This window comes from Pyxicephalus adspersus, chromosome 1 (assembly GCF_032062135.1).
Source record: "Pyxicephalus adspersus chromosome 1, UCB_Pads_2.0, whole genome shotgun sequence".
In the NCBI taxonomy this organism is placed as follows: Eukaryota; Metazoa; Chordata; class Amphibia; order Anura; family Pyxicephalidae; genus Pyxicephalus; species Pyxicephalus adspersus.
Genome location: NC_092858.1, coordinates 79,139,250 through 79,145,249, shown reverse-complemented (window position 1 = coordinate 79,145,249; position 6,000 = coordinate 79,139,250).

The following is a 6,000-nucleotide window of genomic DNA, read 5'->3' as shown; positions in this document are numbered from 1 at the left end:
ATAGCAAACTGACCTGAGAGGCACAAACTGAACCCCTGGTACCCTCTGGAGGAACTCTAGGGTTCCTCAGAATCCTAGTTGAGAAATGCTGCAGTAGATAGTGCCGTAGGGAGCAGCGCTGTACATTAAATAGGGATTGCAAATGACAGACTATTACAGACAGTGATACAGGAGGAGAGGACCCTGCCCCGAAGAGCTTACAATCTAGGAGGTGGGGGAATTTACACACAATAGGATGGGAGATATGTTGTGGTGGGAAGTAGTGATGGTTTCAAAAAACAGAAGAAGTTTGAAAAAATGGGTTTTGAGCGCTCTTTTAAATGAGCAGAAAGTAGGAGGAAGCCGAATAGGACGAGGAAGACCATTCCAGAGAGTCAGGCCAGCTCTAGAAAAGTCTTGTATCCGTGCATGTGATAATTAATGGGGATGCAAAAGACCTTCACACATTCTTTACATATACCAGTAACATTTATCTGTGCTATACTTACTTCTTGTTTCTAAAATTCTTAGTTGATGTCATCATCTATATAACACTTTTTAGTTATTGTTTTTGTATGTAATTATACAGAACATGTGTATATTTGTGCAATTGCCACAAGCATCCATGTCCTCCCCGCAATTCATAAAACTTTATCATGTAAAATGTCAAAAGAAATATTTCCTCCGATTTCTCACAGTCCAAATTTGATAATGTAAGAACATTTCTTATCTTACAATTTCATCAAGTGAAGAATGCTGTGTATTTAAAAATAGAAAGGTATACTAAGTTTTAATTACTTGTCTCGGGTTTCAGTATCATTAAAATAAGCAGACATGCAAGACGTGTATGTATGACTTATTTGACAGCCTTCCATACTGGATAGTGGTACTGAAATATTATAATACATTTGGGAATTCTTTTAGGGGAGATATAAAACTAGAAAAGGAGGGTATTAGGTCAAAACACTGCAACCATAGGAAAGATCTTTGTAAATCTAGGAATCCTTTAAAAGTATTTTTTTCAGTGCAGATCATTTACCAGATGTCCCTGCATGCTTTACAAAAAATAAAATGTGTATTTTTCATTTTTGACTGTGCAACTATCATGCTGTGTAGCTGAAAATGTTGAGATATGTTTCTAAATACATAGTATAATGACATAATACTTGCCGAATGATTTTTGATTTTGGTTGGTCAGTCCTGGGATTCACAAGGCTCAGTCAGAAAGAGCAGCCAGGTTAAAATCCTAATGCAGTTATTAAATACACAGCTTGGCAACCTCCCTGCCACCATCCCCCCAAGTCTCAATTTTGCCCCACAAAGTACCTGTTCTAAAATGTATGTGTTTAAAGAAAACAACTTAAAGTACCAGACTTCCTTAAATACTACTTTTCTTTGCATCTTAAACTTCTGGCTTTCTGGATGACACTGCAGTCTTTTACCGGTTGGATGGAACTAGAGAAATTGTGGATTGCACCTATCCACCCGAATTCCATGCTCTGGAGCACGTCATATAGGGCTCCTCAACACTCCTTGCTAGCCCCAATGTAGTTCACTATGCAAATTTTGTCCCACTGTAAATGTAGATTCAAACTAACCTCAGAGCCTTCACTCCTCACATCATTTCTTTATACCCCAGAAATTCCGGACAGCTCAGTGCACCACGTGCACGTCCATGGCTTACTTTTTGATTTTGGTCACATAGTACACCCTTGCACGAGAAGGCTTTTATCGTACCATGAGATCCTCCAGAAAGTTAAGGTAACAGGCATCTCCTTTAATAGTTATCTACAAATTCGGCACTTTGCACAGACTTTAACAAAGGATTTCCACTACTCACCTCCTTCTAGAAATGGTAAATCAGATCTAATTTCAGGAATTTACAAGGTCCTTCACCTGGATTCGAATTCTCCAGTAGTGAAACATGCCTATGTGCAAAAGTGGGAACAGATTCTGGTTAGAGCTCTTCCAGAGGATATTTGGAAAATACTGTGGCAACAAGCTCAGAAAAGTTCTTTGTGCACTTTATATAAGAAAATACTTTTATGTATAAAATATATAAACAAATCATAACGCACTGGTACTTTACACCGGAGGTGCTTCATAGGATCTTTCCAAATACAAGTAATCTCTGCTGGAGGTGTGGTTCTAAGGTTGGCACCCTACATCATATTTTTTGGTTTTGCCCACGTATATCCTCATTTTGAAGAAAGGTAAATGATCTATTAGGGAAGCTGTTTGAAAAATCCATTCACCTGGATATATTAACCCACTTATTGGGGCTTCCTAGTGGGTCAGTGATTTTCCTAAACCCCATAAACGTTTATTGGCTCATATTCTAACCAATGCTAGATGCACCCGGTGACCGTATAAGGGATGATCAGCTCATGGAACAGCTTATGGCCAGGCTGCATAACCTCCTTGACAAATTTTAAATTGTTTGGGCTCCATGGGAGACATTTATCTCAACTCACCCTGTAAGCTTTGATTGGGGACGGCCCCCAGGCACACCTATCTCTGTGTATTCGGAATAATTTACAAAGTCATCACCTAATTGGATTGTAGGCCCGACCCAGTCCTTCCCCCACCCTTTTTTCTTCTTCCCACCTTCCTTCTTGATTCCTTTTTTATCTTTACTGTTTCAATCATTGGTCCATACCACAGGCCCACAAATCTGGTTAAACTATTTTCAGTGGTCATATATCTCAGGATTACTCACATATTTTTCATGAAGAAGACCTACTTGCTACTAGATTGGGTCATGTGTATAGCATCCTGACATGTTGATGAAGCTCTGCCTTTTTTTAATATTGTGTTGAAACAGTTTTTTTTTATATATACCTGTTTTTTATATATACTGTTTTGTAAACACAAGCTGTTATAATCAACCAAATTGTATTGTGCATCTACTACTGTTTGTTTAATAACTTCGTTGTGTGCTTTCTTTGAATGTTTTGCCTTTTCTTTCCATTTTCTGTACTCTCAGTGTTGTTTAATGTTTTTGGTTACTGTACCTGTCATTTATATCTCTGTTGGAAAATTCAATAATAATTCATTTAAAAGAAAAAAGAAAACAACTTAAAATGGTAATATCACCTATGAAATTGCTAACTGCCTGTCATGCTAACGCCACAGCTTTAGTGTTTATTAATTTGTTGACTTGGAATAAGCAAGCAGCCAGTGAACTAAAAACTTCAGAAATACACACAATACATCAATATCCAGATCAGTGACTCACTAAGAGCTAAACTGCGTGGGAAGGTATAATTTCATTCTCTTGAGCAATTTAAAGCTGTATTTTAGATAAACAGAAAAAACCCAGTTGAAATACATACAGTATTTGTAACACGTTTTACATTAAAGAAATAGAAAACTTTGTTCTTCCAGTCTTGTGGTCCAGCCACCTTGTCAGGCAGCAAGATTATGTCCTGGATCTACCCACACACTACACTGCAGTTCAAGTCAAACTCCAATTTATTTATTTATTTATTATTTTACATACCTTTTTATTGTAGTTAGGCAAAAATATAAATTATAATGAAAAGTATACAATGTAACATCAAATAAAGAATGTGATGCAGAAAACACAAACAACATATTTTTAAAGCTCTTTGTTTAGAAAAGGCTAGCTATGTAGTCTGTTAAAGTTAAAGAAGTTAAAGAGGTCACCTGTTGGTAAAGGAAATGAAAAGAAATCTCACCAAGAGGAACACAGGTTGCAGCAAATTTTCAGTAAGGGAAAGGTTGGTATCGTAGTTTTGTAGGTGTCATTCTGTGCAGTAAACATCCACTTCTGTCAATACTTGTTCTGTAGGATAAAATCTTATTTCCTAAATTGAAATTAAATGTTTAGGCTAAATTTGGGACTTAACCAATACATCTTGATTCAACGCCCACCCCAATCTAAAAATAGAGAACAAAGTAACATCAATATATAAACTAGATTCTTTTCTGCAATAAAAAGTCCATTCTATCCTAGTCTAAGTCTAGCTGTACATCGTAATGGCCATGGGTGGATGCAATTGAGTTTATTATACCTTTTTGGAATTTGCCTTTTAACAATTGTTGGTATTTGCTATACTGGTGATCCATATTGTACAATTAAGATGACTTAAAAAAAATGATAAAATCCATTATAAAACTTAGATTAAAATGGCTTATGCTGATTAGATATATAGAGTGATGTTGGAAAAAAGCATGACAGTCAGGAACTGTGCACTATCATAACAAGGTTAGAAAATGTTGCACACAAGTATCACATTGTTGACATTTCTCCTCCAATTTCAAGTAGCAATGAAGAAGACTACATGTGTTCAGGAGCTGTTCAGGAGTACCTGGGCACGGCAGATAATTATTCAAAATGGCCCTAGTCACACCTAAATTGATCTATTCAGTTTGCTTGTGTTTATTCACCGCTAAATGTAAGTGTGAAGCTTACATAATAGAGAGCGATCTGCTAACAATTGATTATTATGCTTAGAGATCATTCACATGTATTGTTTGTGTGTAGTGTCTTACCTGTTCCATTCATTGTCAATGGCATCTTAAAACACATTACAATAACTGTTAATGCACAATACACAGTCTTTAATTACAGTCTTAGTCTTTAATACAACTGCAACAAAAATCCTGCTTGTGTTTTTCTTTGATGAGGTGCTACAGCTGCAGATTTTAAAAATTGGCTGCCTTAATCCACATGTTAATGTACATGCATTAGCACACGGCAAACAACAATATAGGTAAATGGGCCCTAAATTACATCTCTCAACTTTAAACCTTGAAGAAGAAGGACAAATTGGCACATATACCAAGTTGTGTGTTGTGGAAAAATGATGGAAGTAGCTACATTAAGCAGAACATTGGGAATAGTTTAAAGAGCATGAATAAATAGTCTACCCACTGTATATACGGCATGTACCCAAAAAATACTTCTTAAAGTTCTGCAAAAAAAATTGCAATCAAGCAGAAATTGCAGAAATTGAACATGCCCATTTTGTAATAAATCACCCTTACCTGCCTGATCACTGCCTTCTATTTAGAAGCATCATGTGCAGCTCAGCACACAATGCCAGGATTGCCAGGTATCTCAGCTTCACCTGGGGCTGGTAGAACTGAATTAACTCCCAAGCGCATGCAGGAGTTACGTCATACTGACCCCGGAAATAGAGATGGGCAAAGATTAGAATCAGATAAAAGAAGATGGCGCACAGGAACAGGTGAGTGTATTTTAAAACAATCAATCAGGCAGGTAGGAAGGGACATCATCTGTTCTTTCTGCAATAAAGGACCTGTCTAGTTACATTTTTTAAAGGGTTTAGTCCTGCTTTAATTACTGGGCCTCAAGTGAGAGTCTTGTAGCCATGGTTTAACCTCACAAAAAAGGAACTTGGTTTTTTGTAACTCTTTAATGACAATGGCTTTCTGTTCTCAGAATATAGATTTTGTCTGAGCCTACTTTTCAGAATAAAATAGCTAGGGATTACTTAGAAAACAAAAACTGAGACAATAAACACCTTGGCCATGGGTATGTAATGAACAACATAGTTTATGAAGTGTTAAGGACAGCGGTGTGTACAAAGCAGTGCTACAATATAGCAATAATCAAAATACATCTCCCCAGTCATTGCTGTCCAGTGACAGTAAATAACCCCATCCCCATTTTTTGTAGTCAATCTGAAAAACAAATACCCTCCCCCAGTCATTGGTGGCCAGTGGCCATGTATAGCAGCCCCAAATCTTTAGTGGTCAGTGGCAAGCAATAATGTTCCTGTCCCCTCCTCAATCATTGGTGATCAGAAACTACCAATAACCTACCTTCCCTTCCTTCAGTCCTTGATAGTAATGGCAATAATTCCTCCTTAACCTCCTGAACTTTACACATAATGTGTGCCAAACAATGATTCTACCTGGCAGGCTGGCTCACCTGCCCAAGCACTTGGCTCCAGGACATGTCCTGGACACACAGAACCTGGGCATCTGAAACCCAGACAATCCCATGGGATCAAAGTCAGTTAGAGGAGA